Source organism: Plectropomus leopardus, chromosome 18 (assembly GCF_026936395.1).
Source record: "Plectropomus leopardus strain MGB_pleo_1.0 chromosome 18, ASM2693639v1, whole genome shotgun sequence".
NCBI lineage: Eukaryota > Metazoa > Chordata > Actinopteri > Perciformes > Serranidae > Plectropomus > Plectropomus leopardus.
In genome coordinates this window covers 12,674,903-12,697,906 of record NC_142193.1, presented here as the reverse complement: position 1 = coordinate 12,697,906, position 23,004 = coordinate 12,674,903, and the positions used below count along the sequence as shown (strand labels likewise).

Sequence of the window (23,004 nt, the reverse complement as noted above, 5' to 3'; positions counted from 1 at the left end):
CCCCTCGCCTTATCCGCTCCTCTTATACTATCTGCGCTGTAGCTTAGTCTACAACCCACCGTCAGCTCCAGTCTGCAGCTTTCTCCAGCGAGCTTCCATACAGTCCGCTGTTTGCCAGCCTGCCTCGCAGCGCTGTCTAAGCACTCCTGTCTGTCCAATGAGCTGGAGTCAGCCAAATAGTGATCTGCTGTTAGTTATTCAATTACTTCACCCGACTGGCCTCCACGCCCTGGGGCTGCCGGTGGGGGGTACCAGGGAAGATGGGTGTGCCGCCTGCACCCTGCGGGGGGAGCGGCAGCGCCTCCCTGCAGTCTCACGCTCATTTCCCACATTAATAGAACAGAATTAACCAATTAGAAAAACAAGAATCAGTTGCCATATCATTTCCCTAACTACCGCCAACCTGTTTCCTCAGCTTTTTGTCTCTCGGCTTGCGGTGAATGCATGTGTGTAAACCCCTGCGAGTGCCTGTGTGTGTTTGAAGTAATTGATATTGTGAAAGTATTCCCATGTGGATTGTAAGCTCCCAACAACTTTTAGGCGCACTAATACCAACAAGGCTCTAAGCCGCAGGCATACCCTGGATGAAATATTTGCTGTGTCTGCCAGGAGACAAATCTATTCTCTGCTTTCAGTAAAATACTGTCTATGCGGCAATATCTTATTTTGTAGGCTGAGACCAGAGTCTCACAGGGACCAATTGAAGCGAGCTCTTTCCATCCCTGTGCTTTGTGTGCTAATTACAAGGGTCAGAAAGACTGATGGCTTAACAGAGAAGGTTAGAAGATGAGGTTATCACTGTCCGACTCCCTCTCAGTCTTCCTTATCCTCTAAACTTTTCCGTTTTTGTCTTTAATTTCAGGCTTTTCTGCTTCTCCACGGGGTACTCTTGGATGAGTAGACCACCTCACCTGACCAGAAATTTCTAATCCATGAGCTGCCATAAATGATAAAGTCTGACATGAGTGATTCGCCATGCCGATGTTTTTTGCTCCAGGTAGCACCATTGGATGCACATGGAGGTCATGTGAAGGATCTGCCTGCTCTCCCTTCTGTCCCTCAGGGGGTTTCTCTCTTACTATGTCTCTGTCTTTGGCTACGTTCACATTACAGGGCTTAATCCTCAATTCGGATTTTACCCAGATCAGATCATTCAGCCAAGACCAGGGGTCGACAGCCTTTACTGTCAATAAAGTCATTTTTAGCCCCAAATAAATAAATCAAAAATCTGTCTGGAGCCACAACACTTTATAAATGAAGTAACACACCCCTAAAGTTGAAATTAGCCTAAACATTACTGATAGGTCTAAATAAACATTCACTGATATGATTTACCACAGCGTTATTGATTATATGCACTGTTAAATTCTCTATTTTCCTCTGAGACTTTTCCATTTAATGGATTTGAAATCCATATTAAGTCTAACTAGAGAGACTCAAGACTATCCACAGCTGTTGAGGTTTGGCCAAATATTGAGGAAAAGGAGCCAGGCGGTAGATGTAAATTTTAGTAGGTGGAATGTTAAACCTTTTTTATCACAATTCTGTGTAGTGGCGACACATTTTTACAATTGGAGAGAGTCAGAATCATCTTTGGCACCTCACATGCATCCAATAACATCACACACATTGAACTACAACAACAACAACGACGACAACAACAAAAACCTTCAAATTTGCAAATCGGGCATTTGGAGAAAAAATAAATGAATGATAATGTGGTGCAAATGTCTCCCAAATGATTTGCTGTGGAGATCGGACGACAATTTCTTGCATGTTGAGGAGGGGACTGCCAACTATTTCTCTGACTGCCCTCTCCCAAACAGAAGCACATGGCTAATTGTTATGCAGAATAACATCATTCATTTTCGGGATACCGGCTCATGAAATGGGACACATTTCATATGATTGTAGTTTTGGTATTATGAGCCATAGAAACAATGGCATGAGGGTGAGAAGACGAAGGAACACAAAAGCTGTAGCTATAGCTGTATGGTTAGGGGTTGGTTACAAAAATTGATACAGCATAGTAGTATGATATTTCGCAGGCCAATATTGATACACAGATGGTAGTTATCGATTATGTAAATGATTAATATTGCAATTACAAATAAGAGCTTTGTCGTAGCTTACTAGAAAAATTGAACAATTTGCTTTTTCAGTCCATCAGATACATTTTGCTGCAATAAAAATTATTGAAGGGGGGCAAGTAGACTGAAAACATTCTTATTTTATTAGATAAAACAAACTTTGTTGATTAAGTTTTTCTTTTTACGGCGTAATTTTAATTGAGAAATGTCATAAATTGTTATATATATGTTCAATAGTCAATGTATCGCAAAATGTTTTAATCACAATAATATTGTGACTTCAGTATTGTGCCAATCAAGTATCTGGTGATACCCACCCATACTCGCTGGTAGTTCTGTGGACAGAGAGGTGTGGCTGGGTGAGACCGGTGGGGCCGTGATGTAGAGGGTTTCACAGATCAACAATTTCTTCAAAACTTTAAGATGTCCAGGGCTACATTCCAATTTCTCTGTCTGCGCCTCACGACAACACAGTCACGGCAAGACTCATAATGTAGGCAAGCTGTCCCTGTCAGAAAGCTTCTGGCAGTTATGTCCTGTTGGCTGGAGACTGGGACAGTCTACCGCAGTAACGGTATGGTTATGGCAGTCCTCTGTAGTTTCAACGCACTGCTCCGACACTCTATGGTGAGTGATCTGCACCTTGGCAGTTAAGTATGACATGGAAAAACCATGGAAGTTTGAGAAAAACACACATTAAATCTGATAGGACAGTTCTCACAATAGTCACATGACCAGCATTTGGATAAGATAATGAATTTAGGACAAGATATGAAAATGGCGAAAATCTGATTGGAAAAAGTTGGATTTCCGTGTCCATACTACTCTGTAAAACCTCCCCAGCTGTGTCACATCAGAGGGAAAAAAGGATTTGCACCACACTGAATGTAGCCTTTGTTTAAAGCTCTCTCCATCTTTCTCTACATGTTTACACACAAGTATCTTATGCCACTCCTCAAGAGGTGACTAAGTAACAGGAGCAAGCTGAGTGGGGACAACATGTATGGCATGTTGTGTCATCTCCCCTAGTGTGGCCTAAACAACACACACATCAAGTGGAAAAAAACACTCAGCGTGTCGCAAACTCAAGTCAGCCATCACATTACAGCTTCTTTAAATTTACAACCTTCTCTTAACCTTGTCATGCGTACATGAGAGAGAGTTAGAAAGGAGAGACAAAAAGACAGGGTTTTTTATCTCATCTTCACACTCTTGACTTCACAGATGTTTCTGCCTCTGCTGTCTGAATGCATTTCACCGTCATCGTTTTTTTTTTTTTTTCATCCTTGAGAAATCAACTGTGTGTCAGCAAACATGGTGCAGTGTGATATACAGTCTATCCCGCCAATTATACTGTGAGTATTTTAAAGCTGAGATTTGCAGATTGCCTCCACCAGGACCTGAATGGAACATTTACCCTACACACATAATAACACAGTATTTTCATTCACCCATGCAGCAAAAATGTGAGTCAATATTCATCATCTCAAAGAGCACATATTAAACCATTAACACAATGCACGCCCTCGCCCGCCCTCTGAATAACCTAATTAGTCTTCAAATGAGATGTCGGCTGGTCTCTCATATAGTCTCATTTCACAGAAATCAGGGGGGGAATTCAGCGAAACAAGACAGATAGCGCAGCTGTCTTAAAAAGTGCTTAACTAGACCTCAGCACCATGACGATCCACAAGGGATCACTCACACAGAAAACACACATACTGATGAACACGCACTCCGCATGAACAGATGTAACATAAGCAAACACATACATGCCAACACACACGCCACTCGCCTCAGGCACATGAATGCATAGGCTGGGTGGGTGGCAGGGTGGGTGGGGGTTTCCTTGTCTCCGGAGAAGAGCCGGCGCCCTCAGGTGATAATTAGCAGTGCACTTCAGTGACCTTGCTGAGGCACGGCCACGAAAAGAAAAGAGCACTGAAAGTTTCAGTCCCACATATTGTTTCTCACTCACAATCTGTAGAAAGGTAGAAATACAGACTATGTGGAGTTTGTGGTTTGATGTCTATTATAGCAAAAGAGAAATAAAGTAAAGAGAATGCTTCAGATGTGAAACAGCATTTTATATCAGGAAAAAGTCAAACTGACTATTCTGGTAAGTTCTCCCATACTTCCAGTTGTACATTTTGTGTTTCAAAATTTTGTTTGAATTCAGATTGTACAGCAGATACTTGTTTAAATCAGACGGACAGGATTATTGACTGACTTATTGACTGACTTATTAATAAATTAATAAGTCAGTCTATAAAAGGGGAAAATGCCAATCGCAGATTTCTCAGGGGCAAAGTGAAGTTACTTATGCCTTATGTTGTTTAAATTCACGGTCCAAAACCCTAAAATATACAATTTACAATTACAAAATCAGAGAAAAGTAAAGAATCCTCACATTTTAGAAGTTTGCCCTTTATCCTTCATAAATGTCAATTATTAGAGATATCAAAATAATCTTATTTTCTGTCTGGACTGACTGTAAACCTTATTGAAAAGAAACAGTCATGGCTGCAAACACGAAGGCCTGCTTGCTTTAGCTTATTACATCTGATATTTAATAATCAGTTAATTCACCAAAACCAAACATCAGAGTAGGCTCTGATGATATGATGACCAACTAAATACTCTGTAGATTGATGTACTATATTATAAAGCTTGTTAGCACAAATAAAACACGGGTATGTCAAATAACAAAACAGCCTATGAACGCACATGTAAAAGCATTAATTCAAAAACAGAGCACACCACGCTGCCAACAAGGAATAAAGTCCTCATCAACAACAATTAAACTTACCCATCTCATTTTTTGGTACATTTAGGATATTAAATGTAAAGGGTCACATATCAACAAACCAGCATACATCAATAGTGTCATTTTACACATGATTCATGACAATCAAAATACAGCAGAATGGAAATGCATGGCAAAACAGCATATTGTCAATACTTTGGAGACCACCCAAAATTTCACAAATCATCATCATCCGGGGAGCTCCTTTCTTATAAATCTCCACCTGGCTTCTCTGTAGTTTGCACCCTGTCTGTACTGTTGTGTATCTTTAGGAATGTGATGCATCAATTAACACATCCCTAATAACTCCCCACACATTTTCTGTTATTTCATACTTCGTACTGTGAACTTTTGCACATTCCTGCATGAAAACTGTATAGCTCTTACACCTGAAAACTGATATTTTATGTAGTTCCTAAATATATTTTTTTACATAATTTCTATTGTAATTTTTCCGATGATATAATATGTCTCTTTTGCACTGTATTTTGTATCATGCATCAAAGCACCAAGACAAATTCCTTACAGGCAAACCTACTGCAAACTATATCTACCATCTGGCACAAAACAGAACTTAGGATTGAGAGCCTGCAAGACCTTTCAGTACATTCACATATACATTTACCTAATCACCCATTAAATGACCAATAGTCAATGAATTCTTTTCTTATTATCAACAGTCAATAAACCACTTATATCATGGTAGTATTTGACAGAAAAAGCAGAGTTACTTTTCGCTCCATCACTGAACTACTGAGTATAAGTCCAGAGTTGCTGAAGCATCATAACCATAACTTTCACTCCTGATCGCAAGCAGCCACTGCTGCCCCTGAGCAGGTGTGTCGCCAACACCCCGAGTCCCTCAGGGTCACCTCCACCCATCTCTCCTCTCCACCACAGAGCTTTGGCTGTTGTGACAGCCCTGCTGCCATGGGAACATCTAGTTTGGCGCAGGCCTTGATCTTGGGTGACTTCACACTCAACCCTCAGTCTCTGATCAGATCTGCCACACATAAACCCCAGCTCGATCAACTGCAAGATCTCGAGTAAGTGGAGATTTGTGTGGAGGAGTGGGAGAGGGCCTCGAATGGCTCGGAGAGAGCTTGAGGTGAACTGCACAGGTCCTCTGACCAAACTTTGTGATGAAATATATTTCAAATTTGTTTATAAGGATAAAACCCCTTAAGATAAGCCAACTGGTTTACGAGTGGGTCCCAACATTTATCACAATCATTACACAACAACAGAGAAACGATGGAATGTAAAATAGATAAAAATTAGTAAAATAATAGAAACGCAATTATAGATATGACAACCTACAGCAGATAGAGTGACAAGCCATTGACAAAAAAGAGAAAACCAAAACAAAAAACAAACAATAGAACAAACACACACACACACACACACACACACGCACACACGCAAGAAAAGTCCACCTGCTAAAAACTTCCTGACAAGCAGGGATTGAGATTCAGTGAATTTGCCGTGAAAATGACTCAAGAAACAGGATAGAGCTGCTAGCTACGCAGAACAACAGGATTACCAATTCAACCCTAAATTACCCTCCTCAACACTGTTCTCCTTTTCCCAGTGAGTCACCCTCGTCCTCGTCTTCAACACACACACACACGACACACAAATGATCAAACCCTAGTGTTATTGCAGATGTCCCACCCTCCACAGGCGGATAATTACAGTGTTAGTGATGGGGTGAGGTGGAGGGTGGGGTGCGGGGACAGACAGGGGGAGAGGAGGGATACGGGGAGAGCGCAGAGTGGCACAATGATTCATCACCACAGTGCTCGACACACACCCCTCCTCGGCAACATGCCCACTCCAACCCCCCGCCAGCAGTTTGGCAGGGTGCCCGAGAGTGACAAGGTGACACTGGCTCTTTTTTCATGTGCTGCAGCTCCACGCCACTCCAATCAAACCGTGAGCAGCACCTCTGCTTCACAACAACATGCCAGCCGCTGACTGGCAGGAGGAGAGGCAAACCAAGAGCTGCGATCGGACATAAATCATTCGCAGGTTGACAAGTGCCGCCAAATGTTGATTGCTTTCTGGTTATCTTCAAGCCCCTTGTTTCATTGTGATAGTGGCAACATATGTTGAGCGTAAAACGGAAATGTGTAAATAAAAGTCAGCGTGTTCAGGCTTGGTGGCTCAAATGAATAAATATGTATTGATAAAACAATGCAACATATCTACTGTAATTGAAGTTTTGTGCACAATAAACACATATTGTTTTGTGCTTCGGTGGAATTTCATTTTTATACTACTTTTATCAAAGGCCGCTACGCATAAGCAATAAAAACACAATCCAGCAAAAAAAAAAAGTGGGTTGCTTCAAAGCCCATTGTGTCTGAAGTGTGATATGTAATCAAGAGCTGACTGTGTCACCATTCATTACCTCAACACTCACATAGCTATTTGAATAGTTCAACAATGACCATCATAGACAGTTTCAATTTATGTTTGCCTATTCAACAATCAAAACCAAAGTACAGCTCCACTGAGAAGAGAGCTGGCCCCATTTCCTATAATTCAAACTGCAAACACATGGGACAGCTGGGTATTCATTAACACTCAACAATATGTGGACGCGTTCGTTTCTGGGCTCCACAGCTGACTCAAAAGGAAACTTTTTTTTTTGTAGTTAAAAAAAAAATCACTCACCAGAGAGGGAAAAAGACTTATTGTCTTATTTCATGAATTTCAACTAATACATGATTTAACTGGCGGTGTTTTTTATTGTCTTCCGAAAATAAATACTGAAGGTGACACTGAACAATAACAACAACATCAACACTGCAATGTGTTTTAAATACAAGGGGTTCTAAAATGACATTCGGCGTGGCTCACTAATGATTCTCTCTAATGCGTCTCTGAAATGCAGCTTTGACGACAGCACTGTCACTTAACCATGAATTGTTTCAGGGTTGACCTCGTACTGAACTTAAAGTCTTCATTTGGCCTCTTGACAGCTGTATCTCTTACTGCGTGCGTCACGATAATGGTCAAACAACTGAGACCACATCTCGTATAAAAAATGATTGCTTATGCTCGAAGGATCATTTTTAGAGCCAGACATGGCCGAATTATTCACTTGAATTAGCGGCGCTGCTGCTGAATGGTGCATGTACGAGCTACACACACTGCAGTGCTAACACAGAACCAAATATTTAACTAAACTCAACAAAGGCAGGGGCTATACTGTGAAGTATTTAAAAAAAAAAAAAAAACAAGCCAGTGTTGAATATGCACTGCAGTTTTTTTGTTTCTCTGGAGGAAAAACACTCAGCAGATAATGAGACGCAGCTCACAGCATACTGTAGCTTATATTCTCCTGCTGAAGTTCCACTGACATCAGGACCTGAAACTGAACTGTTATGACCCATGCTGAGCCAGTGCGTAGTAAAGATCCTGTGTGTAGGATGTAGGGGCATTTATTGGCTGATATGGCATATTATATTCATAAACTATGTTTTCATTAGTTTATAATGACCTTAAAATAATAGCAGTTGTGTTTTTGTTGTCTTAGAACGAGCTGTGTATACCGAGATATGGAGTGGGTCCTCTCCCTCACAGTCCGCCATGTTGTTCTACAGTAGCCCAGAAGGGGCAAACCCAACCTTCCATAGGGGAAGTTTTAGTTGGTCGCAATCTACAACTCTTACTGCTGGATGCCACTACACACCTTTTAACATGTAGATCCTCAGTTAATATGGCAGTAAGTATCTGGATATTGCAAGATTGATATGAAAATTATGATGGAAGAAAAGGAGAAAGTCTGCTTTGATATTACTCTATTCTCAACAAAGGAAGTTATTCAACGCAAACAACAGCATAAATGTTGGCATTGAAGGTTTCTGCAAACCATGGATATGTTAAATTTGTACTATCATGTTGCAGACAAAATGAAACTTATGGTTTCTTTAGGTTTGAATTTGTGTTGTGACAACATTAGGATTAAAGGTGCTGTATGCAACTCTGGAGAAAGACAGTTGATTGCGTCAGCCTCAATGTTGGTATTTGATGACGTGAGAATGAAACTCAACAATCAACTATCTTTCTGCAGAGTTACATACAGCACGTTTGACGTGTGGTTAGGTTTCGGCACATAAACACTTAGGGTTAGGGTTAGAAAACCCCAAGTTTGAGATCAAAATATCAGTTATTTCTCGGTACAAACATGGCTGGAAATTTCCAAATGTGTCAATAAATAAAACCGCTTGGCAGCTGTCTGTCCTCGGTTTAACAAAGTCCTCTTCCCGTCCTGATGAGAACTCACTTTATACACATGTAATCTGAATAATCTGAACTACATTTGCATGAAAATCATCAATGTAACAAATCCACAGTTTGGAGAAATGTACAATGCAAACATTTTATTTTAGCGCTGGCCTGATTCATGCTCTTTCCCTAAACTTAACCAAGTTGTCTTTGTGACTAAACCAAACCAAATCTTGACTTTTACCTTATCGCACCATAAAATTTATTTATTTTTCAACAGAGATTTGTTATGTCTGCCTGTCGGTCTAGATTGAGATTTTATGTCATTCAATTTGGAGGACTTGTTCTGCTGGAGAGATGCAGTAAAGACAGGTTGCACATTCTCCAGTTAGAACTGAAGGTAAGTCTTTTTATTGACTTACTTTTTACCACCTCATGTGTGACGTACACAATATGGCTTGTTCAGAACCGCTGCAGAGTTAATATGTCGTGACAATATAAACTTGTACTACCAGAAAATCTGTGCTCACCTTCACTCCTCCTGACTAACTCTAAAATTGGCATTTTCCCAGCCAAGTTTCACCTGCTGCCCTTTGTATTATGCCTCGTTCTTAATGTATGCTACTGGTAAGTGACTCACTGTCTTCCTTGTTAAAGTGTGTGTGTGTGTGTGTGTGTTTGTGTGTGTGTGTGTGTGTGTGTTCACTGAATCCTACAGAGGCATTTTTCGTAAAACAACAGAATTTCAGTTGCGCTATAGCAGATCACTTTCTAAATTTAATAAAAACCAACAGTCCAAACAGGAACACTGTATTAGCCTTGGGGTTTCAAACACTGGAGTCTACCATTAACTTCCCAAATGTCACAGAATAAGATGCATGATGATCAAATTGCCAACCCGAGCCTGAGTGGTTGAAAACTAGCTTTGGTTGCAGGTTGAGCCTTTGCAAAAAACTCACACGGGAAATGATGCTTCAATTTATCAGTGCACAATCCATAAAAATTATATGTACATGTTTAAGTAATTGCTGAGGAACTCAGTGAGCCAAAAAGTGAAGCACATCCGTACACACAGGCCTCCAGTAAACACTGCTCATCTATTGAATCAGTATAGAGGTAATCTACAAAAGCAGTGTTTTAACAATGAATACATAAGAAATATATGTTTAGTGGACATACTATCACCGTTTCATATGAGGAAAAAAAATGTGAGTTAAATGTCTTGTTTTGTATTTCAGGAATACATACTGTCAGTGTTGTGCATGAATGTGCTAAAATAGCACTCACATTGAACATCCTCAGATTTTGAGTAAACGGTGAACTTAACCTATCAGTTTGCAACTTATGCCACAGCAAAACATTGGCATGGCTGACTCTTACTGACAGTTCCAGACAATGCAACCTTTGGTACTGCTGAAGCCAGGTCACATGGACATTTGACTGACTTTTATACACAAATCAGTACAGATTACAACAGAAGAAAAAAAAAAAATCACATTAAAAAAAAATCACATAATTAAAATGCAAATTGTACCTACCGGGTCTGAGAAACAAGTCAGATCATCAGCAATGGATTTGAAACGACACATGGGGTTGAAGCATCCGCCCAGTCTTGGGAAATATCTGCAGGTAAATGATGATCCCAAGAAATCATTAACAAAGGGGTAATACCAGAAACTAACAGCCACAAAGGCCTGCTCTTTTTTTCCCCCTCATTATTGCTTCTTCTAAATGGTTTGCTCTGCAGAACTGAAATAATAACAAATCTTTCAGCTTTATTGTCTACAATGAAGCCAGTGGTGGAGGCTGTACCAGCTTGATTGAAAACAAATACATTTTATATTTTAAACAGCTATACATTTGGTTCACGGTTTAAGCTGTAAAACATAGACTCACATTGTTTTTTCTTTGCTTTTGAAAGTAAGTACACAATAGTATACAGTAATAAAGTAAGTAGTATACAGTAAGCGGCAATGATTGGGGGCTGGGGATGGATGTGTGGGTTGGAGGACATTCTGTTTAAAAATAATTGCTCAGTGCAGCTCATTAAATAACATGGAAGAAACAAGCGTAAACTAGCTCATATTTTGGGACTGTTAACTAAGTTCAAAATTCAAATTGTGAACTATGAACATGAGCTAGCTCATTTTAATGTGTGTAAAAGAACTCTGAGCCAGCTCTTCAGAAGTGTGAACTGGCACAACACAACACTGTATTGTACAGTACTATTTATTAAAAGATAATGTCTGATTGCATCACAAAAGTCCTTTGAGAGCAACTGGCTGAAAAAAAAAATGTTCACGTCGGTGTTGGATCGATTTCTGGTTTTGCCTCCCCGTAGGAGATTAAACTGGTACGATTTTATGAAAAGCAGCTGAACTGGTATTTGTCATTATGACACGTTCTGGCACACTGAAAAGTAGCCTAAATCAGCAATCTGTGGCAACTGCATCATAACGCTGAACCCAACGTGCATTGCAAAAGTAATATTACAGTGTGTTAATATGATATTATGTTTATAAATGGACAAACAGAGCCACTATAGTATCTGACAGACATTTTTGAATTTTACCCTCCCAGGCTGGTTTCTGCAACGTGAAGGAGAATTTCGGCAGAGGTGGGAGGAGCGACCATGCTGTGTTTGAGTACTAGAGTTCATGTGTTTTTTGGGGTGACGAGAGGAGACATAGCAGAGTTAGGCTCACAAGAGCCTAACACCACTTTTCTATTTACATCTGTCACTCACTTTTAATGTGCTCCAATGGATACAAAATGGCTAATTCATTCAGTTAAAATGAAAAATTATCTACACAATGTCTCCTTTATTTACTAAAAAAACTGGAGATGAACGTTTCTGGTTACGCTAAATGACCACTGCGAATAACAAGCTAACATCAGGCAACTTGGTGTTTGCTATATTCTATGTAATTTCCAGTAAATGTCACAGTACACAATGTGTGTTTTTTCATTTTAAAAAGAAATGCGCAGGAAGATAGAAAGTAGCCCTCTCACACATTTTGTGGTTACGTCTCCAGTCTGATCTCAAACACAAAGCTGACAGCTAACATTATATAGTTTGTGTAATTTTAACTGATTCAATGCGGATAGAGATCTCCAATGTGACACAACAGTCAGATGCTATTTTTTGGTTGAAACACAGTGTCATTACTTTCCACTCAAGAGTGGTTGATGAGTCAAGTGGGCACCTGGTAACATTCGATAACCTGGCTTGTCTGGTATTTGGCTTAATATAAAACTGGTTTGAAAATCTTCACACCAGCCCAACCCGCCAGCTCCTCTATTCGATTACAAACTTTGTGAGGGTTTAGTTATTTTACTATCAGCTGTATACAGCCTTTAAGAGACTGAGAAAAAGCTTAACACATTTCAAACAACAACAATACAGGAAAAAAATAACAGCTTAAATGTACAGTATAAGAGGGAGAAAAAAACCTCTTTCTGCCTCTGCAGAAAACTTCTAACAAATGCAGAATGGTAAGAAATTTCCTTGTCTCAACAAGACGCTCTCTTAAATGCTCAAGGACAATGTGTGTGAATGTGTGTGTGTGTGTGTCTGTGTGTGTGTGTGTGTGTGTGTGTGTGTGTGTGTGCGTGTGTGTGCGTGTATTCCTTCAGATCTCAAACGGAGCAAACTGCTTCATTCCCACCCCGGGATATACAATAACAAAGGGTCAGAGCCTTTGGAAGCTATGAGATCCTGCAGCTTCTCTGCCATGAACGGACACTGCAGTAATGCAAGACATTGATTTCTACGTATCGAAGACAAACAGTGTTACCTTGTGGGAGGCATTGTTTTTCTTTAGGCTGATGTTGATTAAAAAGTGTAGAAAAGAGAGAGGATCAATTTGCATCTGACAACCCGGAGGTAAGCAGAAAATGATAATGAAGGATTTAATTGAACCCCTGTGCACGGGAGAGGAAATAGATAAGGAGTATGGGAAACAATGCATAGAGCGGAGTGCTGAAATCGAAGAGCGGATCACTATTTTTTATAATTAATACACTTGGTTTATGTGCAGATTTACTGTCAAAATAGCACGTCTGAGTTGGCAATATAATTTAGCTTCCTAAATAACACACACACACACACACACACACACAGACACACATCCATAGCCAAATCTGCCTCAAACAGTGGGAGGTGTTGTAGCACTTTGCCAACAGGAGACATTCACGCTTTGGTGCATCTGGAAGGGTGCTAGCTAACGCCCATGACTTCCTATCCCATATGAGAATTGCGGATGACTTTGTTCGTCATTAGCCATTCACACAAACTAGCAGCGCCGCATGGGAGCCACTGCTTCTCCATCTCCCACTGAGATCTCCTCCCTCTCCAGTCTAGACTCACACCTTTATTTCTCTCTCTTCTCAAACCCACACATCATGACACAGTATGTGACCACATGACATGTCATCTGCCGATATACCTCTGTTGTCACAGGCAGCAGGTGCTGATTACTAAGGATGTCACCTATTGTGCCCTGCGCTATCACACAAAGGTCTGTGATCATGTCGAGTGCAGAAACTCGCAGTGTGCGCTCAATCCTACTGAGTGGAGAAACGTTCAGCCGCAGAGATGCCTAATTTACAACCTGTAATTCAGGTAATGCTGCGAGCTAATCGTTTGCCTTTGTGTCTGTCTGAACAGTATGTGATGTCTAACGTATGGGTGAAAGTTCCTTAAAACTCCTGACATATTAAAAGCAAAGGAGAGTTTGTGCACAGTCAAACCTGAAAGTGGCACATCAGAAGTGAGTTTTACGTCCTTGTGAAATAGGTGGTGCTGGAAGCTCGGTGGTGTAAAGACTGCGTGTATGACCCGCAGCAGCTACCACAGTTAATAGAGGAACAAAAGTTCTATTGGTGTTGCTTCTTATTCTGCAGAAAAGGGATATACTGTGTAAAATATGATGATGTTTAAGGTATACTACGCAGGATTTTCTTAAAAAAAAAACAATAGACTCACAAAAAAGTAATGCCTCTCACTTATGACCTACTAGAAGTGTGGTGAAGTGTATTTGTGGGCAGGGACTCTCTCTCCCTCTGCCTGTAGTTTCTTATTTTCCTCTTATTTTACTGTATTCAAGAGATTTTTGGATGTCAATCTTTGTGATGTGTAGCCCCCAGCCAACAACAGTCCTTGGGTGAGGTCGGGAGCAGGTGCCAGATCATAAGCAGCACGCATCCAAGAGGAAGCCATGAAAGTCGCAGACACAGCACCAAAAAAACTTAATTATAGAGAGGAAAACTGTCACCTTACAATTTTAAGGTTCCATCTGAGACTTTTTTTGTCAAAATATAGTCATATATATTCTTATTTTTTGACAACAAATTAACATTACATGAGGCATTTTGTAAGTTACATCCATTTTGGACTTTTTATTTAGAAAACAAAAAGGTTCAAATCATTATTGCTATTTGGTGTGCAAAACTTCTAAGCTCAAAATCTCAAAACTGATCAAAACACAGAAAGAACCATATAATTCTAAGATGGCAAAATGGCCATATGGACAATGCTCATTCCAAAATGAGAGTCTGGTTGGCTTTGTGTTTTGCTGACGAGCACTGAAGGTAAAGATGGGAATGAATGATGTCAAGTTGGCCTATTCTCTGTTGGTAAAGTGCTGGCAGTTGCTTAAGCATCAAGTTTTCGTCTACAATGTAACGTTCCTTCGGCAGTAGCTTGAAGTGTATGTACAGGCAGTGTAGGGATGAGGGGCCAGGTTTGAATGATGTGTTTACAAAGTAACAGACAATTCCTGCATACTATATCTTTACTAAGACAGCTTTTTTTTTTGTTGCTTCTATCTGCCCGAGTGTCTTCTTGGTTTGGTCAGTGAAACAAACTTGAACATCATTGTTGAAGATCACACAAACTGTCTTTGCCATTATCAGTGGTGGGCAGTAACAGTAAATATACTACTTGTCCCAGCAACCAGTCAAAAAGAATAACCAATAAAATTTCAGTAATCATATTAACGTTATCCCCCAAAATATTAACTTGTTACACCCTTACTTAAGTTGTCATCCCACCTACTGATTTGAAATCTAACAATTAATCACATCCCGGACTCATTTTCATAATTTCATAATCATTGCACGTGCACATTACAAAGAGTCCATTCAGTGGCTTGAAATATTCCCATGACTTTGATTTTGTCAGGAAGAAAGTTGACAAGAACATTGTTGCTCAACTGCGAAAAACACAATCTTAAACCTACTAAAACATACAACGGACAGCAAAACAAGCAGTTTGTCGTTGAAATACACCCAATCAAAGGTGACAACCCTGCGGCCATGGAAAAAGGCTGCAGCCCTGCAGTGGCTTAACAACCAGAAATGAATTTTAATTGTGGACATTTGCAGGCTACAAGCAGCAAAGAACTAATGAAGCTTGTGGATTATGCGGTGGATTAAATTTAGACTCTCTGTTTATCAGATAGATCCTTGGGAAAAAACTGGTCACAGGCAACAGAAGACCCCACATGTGAAAAATCATGTGCAAGCTATCTAGCCTTAGCTGTGCTTGCCAGTAATTACCCCTGACAATCACAAATAGGCCACATACGAAGTCTGAATTTGGAAGAGAAAGACATAATACTGATTTTGTGGGGTGTAACAGAAAAGTAATATAACGAATAGCGTAAACAATTATTATTGGCAGAGAGTAGTAAATAATAACATCACTTTTGAAAAGATTAACAAGTAATAAGTGATTAATGACATTTTTTGAGTAACTAGGCCAACAACTGCCATCACAAACAAATTCACAGATCATGACCATTCAGCAGAAATGAATGGACTTCCTTCTGAAATGTTGTTGTTATAAATGCTTGTCCAAGCCCTCAGAGAACATGAGATGGCAATTCTAAATTCAACAGTGGGATGCTGTTCACAATAGTTCTGATCCCAACCCTGAAACCCACAAGTAGAAACACTTCCTGTCTGTTTTCTGAACAAATGATGATTTTGTCTCTCAGATTTATTTTTTCACCCTCTTACTATGACATCTAGTTAACAGGCCAAACCTCTGTACACACGAATAAAATGCAATCACAGCCTTTTGGGGGCTTCTCTGGATAATCATGGTGAATGACAGCTCTAAGCAAGTCAAGCAAAAATAAAAATGCAGAGAAAAAAGATGTGCTCCAGCAAGAGCATTGGCAGGCCTCTCCGACATGCAAATGAAGACAGTATCTCAATATTGGTGTTTCTCTGGGCTTGGATTAAAAGCAGAATAACAAAATGCATGACAGGTATCTTTACCAGCAAATTAATATTCTGGTATTAAAAAAGGACTGTAATACAGACTAAAATGCAGATTTGAGTTATGGGTGTTTTTTTTTATCTTAAGCATTATGTGCAATAATTAGTATGTGACATTTCAAATTACATAGGAGTAGATTTCAAGTACGACACAGGGGGGGCATGCCCCCCTAAATATCTACACCATGTGCATTTGTTCCACCCAATGAAATAATGATAGTAGCACAAGACTTGAAATTTGACAAAATTAAAGACATTTAAACCATGAATTTATTCAGGAAAAGCACAAATATGTGCATAAAATGTTACCAAAATGCAGGAAATTTAGTGCTCAAGGCTAAAACATTTCTGACAGAAGACCCTCAATGGTGAAACAAAACCTATTCCCTTGTTATGACAGATGAAAAACGTATTTTCTTTCATAGACTGATGTGAAACAATGCATGTTATGGCCATGTGAGTATATAATCAATATCTGCAAGACATGCTGAGATAAATACTATGCCTCTCATCAGAGTTTGCAATTTAATCTATATACATGCAGAAAAGAAAAAAAAAAATTGTCTTACAGAGTATGCAAATCAAAACTAGCGATGTAGCTGGCCTCATTACCTTCTCCTTTGCATCTGCCATGTTTGTCAAATCTAACAGCTTTCCAGGTGCAAAAAAAGAAAAGAAAGTGTACAATCAAATAGAAGAGCAGAGATAAATATCCTCAGTTGCAAACCTGTGGCATATTTCTGAGTGTGACAAAACTTTGTTATGTGACACCAGCAGGGGTGCGCTCAGCACCATTGCACATACAGTAGCCAGTAGCCAAAGCAGTCGACTGTGTCAGGAGCCACAGAACTCTGCAGTGGTCTGATGAAGCTATCCATGGCATCCTCTGCTGTCACTGAAGAAAAGTGGGCGGCTGCTGTCCTTTTATAAGGTCAGCATCCCGAAGGGTTGAAGAGGCTCATTGTGATTGTCTGAGCATGTACCTGAGTGGCTATAAGCCAATAGACCCTTCTAGAGAGAGGTGCTTATGTAAAAATAGAAAAAGATATTAGATGATGATTAAATATTATTATAGATTATGTAGATTGACTTTTGCTTTTTTCATTACTTTAGCTTTTAACTCCTCTAATCTCCTGTTCTGTGCTCAGAGTTGATTATTTAGACCCAGTCATGTGAGTCTAAATCACTGACGCACAAACATCTAATCAGGGACGACATGAAAACAGTTGCTTTTGTTTTGCAGCCATTGTGCTAAAACTGACTCGTGCGTGCGTGTTCTCAGGTGTGGATAAAGACTGACATCACTCATCAAGATCTCTGTATTGTGGTACAGACTCGGGCCAATTGCAGTCCTTTTACTGAGTCCAACAGACTTAGCCAAATGTCATTACAAAAGCCTCAGCAGCTGATGCCATGTGGCTGTTGTGTTTGTCCAGGCATCAAAGTGAAGTTTAGACACACAAAAGTCAGGTGCGATCGAAAAGAAAAGAGTGAAATTACTCATCCCTACACAGACCCTGGTTCTTCGTAATGAGTCAGCCTATGAGTTGAGGCGGAAGTTTGACTTAAAAACACCACTCTTCCAGTTTTCAACCTATATCCTATCATTCGAATGCGACGAGGACGCTTGAAAATCTGGCATATTAAGTCCCACTGATTTGTGTGTCTGTAGAGGCTGCCAAATGTGCTCCTCTTGTGAACAATGATGCTGAATTTTAACCCATCACTAATAACTCAGTAGAGTGCAGATTCCGGTTCCAGCTGGGACGCCACTCAAGACTTTTAAGTTTATTAACATTGGCTACGGCAAAACAAAGTAGCAAGTAAAAACAAATTAAAACAGACAAAAAAACACCATTTAACTAGCCTCCTAGCTTATTTATTGTTGACGAACAAATATCAAGGAAAAATGACAAAATGAAACCAAAACAACAAAATCTGCAAGTCTACAAAATCAGAAAGGCAAATCACTGCATTTCTGAAACACTCCTGGTGTGGTATGATGCCGTACGAAAGACAGAACAAGGCCGGGTCGCAGCCATGACAGCCAGAACTCGCCACAGCTGCACGTGGTGGAACTGTCGCTCCCTTACAGTCAAGATGGCCGCAAAGTTTACAAAAAAGGGGACTTATTTATCCTATGTCTTGCCTAACTTAAGTAGATCATAATAAACAGGTATGGAATTCAACTGTAGATGCTCCGGCTCAAAATTAGACCAAACTTTTCTATGGATGTCAGTTTTTGAGCCATGATGGAGGCCAAAATGTGGCCTACAACAGACAGAAATACTTGTTGTTTTAAGTTGAGTGGTTTTTAAGTTGAGTCGATTTCTGGAAAAGTGACGGCCTCTACCAGCTGGTTAGGAGGAGTGAGGCGTCAGCAGTCACTGACAGTATAAAATAGTCAATAAGACAACAAAAACTTAGGCTGATTGGTCCAGTAGTAAGCGAGAATAGCTCACGCCTGATGGAGATAATAAAGAAAATGTTCAGGAAAATAAATATTTGTATTATTCCAAATGTCATGTATTTACTTACAAGGTTTATTTCTTTGTTTTGACAGTGAAAAACTAACTAGAGATTGTTAGATTCATATATCAGTCTCTCTTGATTTAGATATTTTAATTAATTGCATACAATTCAAACAACGTTGACTATCACTGTTATGTTATGATCCTCTTGTCAGCTGCTCCTTTGATCCAATTTGCACCTCTCTGATCACATGCTTTTACATACTTAACTTTAGAGCAATTGCATAATCAAGAGTACAGAAAATGATGATGATGATGATGATGATGATGATGAGGGGATTTCTGCATGTTTGAGTCTGCACTGTATGCCTATTTCTGTGGTTAAATCTTGGCTGAAGTGCTGGAGCTCAAAACCTCAAATACAGAAGCCTCCACACTCTGACAACCACCCAATTCTTATATTTTATTGAGTTTCTTATTTCAAGTGGCAGAGCTGTAGATATTGAGGTTTATCACCGTTATTCATGAGAGGAGAATGTATGTAGCGAGGCCGCCTCAGCCGAGCAGAGAGAAAACAAGAGACAGAAATAGAGGGCCAAGAGTGAGGGCCCGTTTTCATTTTAATCAGTCAGCTTGTTGGTTCAGTTGGCTCTGAGCACTCTACAAACAAAACCAAATGGCAGCTCCTGGCACTGGCTGAGGCACAGAGACTTTGGGTAGAGAGATGAGAGAAGAAACATACAGAGAGGGAGTTTGGGAAATCAAGGTTTCATTAAGCTGGCCAAACACAGTAAAACTCAGTGGTGATCAGCCACTCCAGTGGAGGACTGCTAAAGACAAAAACTGGACATTTCTCTTCTTTTGAGTCCTACAGTGTCTGTGACAATGGCTGCACACACTGCAGGACTTAAAGGAACAGACAGAGCAGACAGGAGATGAAGCGTTACCTTGAATGAGGAGCTCAGATAAGGCAATCTTTATTTGAATTGGTCCATATGGTCAATAACAGGGGCGTAACTGATCTATGAATGACATGTTTAGAGCCATAATGAAGATAAATGGACTCCTTCAAAACTACTCATGTCTGATAACCTTCAGTATTGATAACAGCTTCATTATCCCTCCTCCTCTCCCCTCCTCAGCTCCTCATTTTAAACAGAGCCACAGGTTCCTCTTTACATGTGTAAGTGCTGAACTGGAGGCTGATGAAGTTCACTGTGTAGACAGCCCGGGGGACGTTTGTGTCAATCACCAACGCTGTGATCTACAGAGCACGCTTAGGGGTCATGCTACTCGGCCATTCGACTACATGTTAAACAATTAGGGAAAAAGCTGCCTTTGCGCCCGAGCTTAATTGGGAAAACGTCAAGCTCCCCAGCTGAGAGCAGCCTGACATATTATCCAGATTACTGTCTCACTTGAGGGCTTTCCCATTACCTAAGGCATGTCTCCCCGTCTCTTTCCCCCGTTTCTCTCACCCTCCCTCTCTATCGTCTGCTTCTTTCAACTATCTTGCTTCTCCACTTGGAGATCACTCTTGCTTCTCCATGTCAGGACTGCCTTTTTATGTACCTGAGAAGCAAAGATAGCAAACTGAAGAAATGCATCCACGTTATTTCTAAACCCACAATACCTTTTTTTTTTTGTTAAGTTTATTTTTTGGGCTGTTTTTGCCTTCATTTTTTTAGAACAGGTGAAGACGGACAGGAAAGGGGGAAAGAGAGAGAGGACCATATGCAGCAGAGGTCCATGTCAGAATCAAACCCGAGCTGCTGCTGAGGACTCAAGCTTTCTTTATACTTGCATGAATCATCGAGGCATGTGCTTCTATCGGTGGAAGGAAAACTACGAGCATGCACAGAGCTATTTATGCTCAACAGGTTGCTTGTTGCAATATGCTTTGAAATGCCAGGGGGAGTACAAACAAAATAATCAGTGGATAAAAAAAGTCAAGCTAACTAAGGAACATTGCATTTATGTACCGTAACTATTACTTCTGACTTACTTCTTATTTTATACGGCTTTGTTACCCCCTGGGTTGCCACTCTTTCCATGTGACAATTTTTTTAACTATTAGATATCTGTCATGTTCTTAAACACCCACAATAGTTCATTCTTGAGTCCAAGTGGATGTTTGTGCCAAATTTGCTTAAATTCCCTCAATGCTTTATTGTAGATGTTGCGTTCAAAAGAAGCAGATGAACTTGAGTCACAGTGACCCTGCCTTTGACCACCAAATTCTAATTAGTTAATTGTTGAGTCTAAGTGGACGTTTGTGCCAAATTTGGAGATATCTTGAGATATAACGTTCACAAGAATGGGGCTGATGGACGTATGGACGAATTGACAATCCACAAACAGTGCTTCTGGACCCAATACCTAATAATAGACATGGTTACTATCTTCTTCCCTCTTCTCTGAGATTTAAGGAACACAACCTGTCATTCAATAAAGGAAAAGTTTTGGGAGATACTCTTGTTAGCTTTTTTGCTGAAAGTTGATGAGAAGATCGATACCACACCTTTTGTTTGTAAGCTAAATATGAAGTCACACCCAGCAGCCCGCTAACTTCGCTTAGCATAAAGACTGGAAACAGGGAAACAGAGTAATTAACATTAAGCGTTTTATGAGGAAGGAAATGCATTCATCACTTTTATGAGACCTCAATGATACACACAGTGTATTTTGGTGAGTAATACTGGATGCAAACATAACTTTTGTTTGTTTACAAGAAAAGTCTAGGGCCCTTTTAAAGTCATTCGTGCAGCAAATAGACAGAAAAGCTATTGCCATATACTTCATTCAGCAGCTCCTACAGCCCAGTTGTTATACCTTCCTCCCTGAGTTCAGGTCCATCAGTGTAAAACATCCATGCGACAAAAGTGTAGATTTAACAGCCCATGCTGAAATGATTTTTGCAAATTTTTGCAAAACAACAAACAAGCTCGGCACTGCAGCAGCCATGGGTTTATTTACATTATCCGCTACTCTATCTAAAGTCCGATCTCACCCACTCAGTGCCGCTATCAGGAGCGATGTCCCGCCATGATAAGCACATTTAGACTTTGAAGTCTTTGATAAGCAACACAGCACAGTCTCTGACATCTGATAGCCATTTATGTAACAGAGTGTAACATAACAAGAATTGCAGGGACAGCTGCATAAAATCTATGCTGATCAAGACGAGGCAAAGACGCAGATACTCCACCACTGATTAGACAGGATTGTCTCCTTGCAACAGCAAATCCTGTCACCTGGTATGGGCAACATTTGACCCAACTCTATCAATACATTTGCCTCTATAGACTAATAATTGACATGTCCTGGAGATGCATGTTCAAATAAATTATGCATGTCAACAAAGGTTTCAATGCTATGCTGCTCAGGCTGTTTTGAAACATCTATTATCAATGTTCAAGGTTTTTTTTTCTTTTTTCCCCAAACACACTCTGGGCAGAGGACAAACAGCAGCATACAGAAGACCGCAGACACACTCCACAAAAAATAAATGTTGATGATCCTGCTAAGTACTTTTACTCATTGAGGTTTCAGACGAGGCCACACTGAACGGTTGAGAGGACCTTGAGTGTCTTGGTTTAGCTGAGCTTGTTACAACAACAGGCCTTTTCATGCTCCTGTTTCTTCAGATTCAGTGCATGTAATGTTTGGACGCTTAGAAAATTAATTTAAAACAAATGTAATCTAAATGAACTGATATAACACACGGCAAACAGCTGACGGTTGAGAGTTATCCATCAGTGTACATTCCCTGTAAAAAATGAATTAAAGTATGTTTCAAAGACTTGAGCTGGCCTTGTGTAAAATGTTGTAATTATCAAATAGAAATTATCAAATTAAAATTTTGGTGTCATATTTGACAGCTCCTTTAAATTTGATAAATTAATCAGTTCAGTTGTCAAAATTAGCTGTTCTCAGTTAAGACTTAAAAGCTAAAGGCCTATCTCCCTACCAAAAGACCTAAACAGAGTTATTCATGCTTTTTTACCTCTCAACTAAACTACTGTAATTCTGTGTAGGCGTTGATCAGTTGTCACTTTATTGTCTACAGTTAAGACAAAATGCAGCTTCTCCTCTTCAAATTGGGGAGTATATA

General features: G+C 40.0%; 1 long non-coding RNA gene across 1 annotated transcript in view; it reads right to left on the bottom strand.

The window, feature by feature from the left end:
* LOC148186445 (uncharacterized) overlaps positions 1–23,004 on the bottom strand; it is a 185,568-nt gene that overhangs the window by 104,285 nt on the left and 58,279 nt on the right. The window contains exon 5 of the long non-coding RNA XR_015779608.1: positions 10,671–10,755. This is a non-coding gene — a long non-coding RNA (uncharacterized LOC148186445). The remainder of the gene's footprint in view (positions 1–10,670; positions 10,756–23,004) is intronic.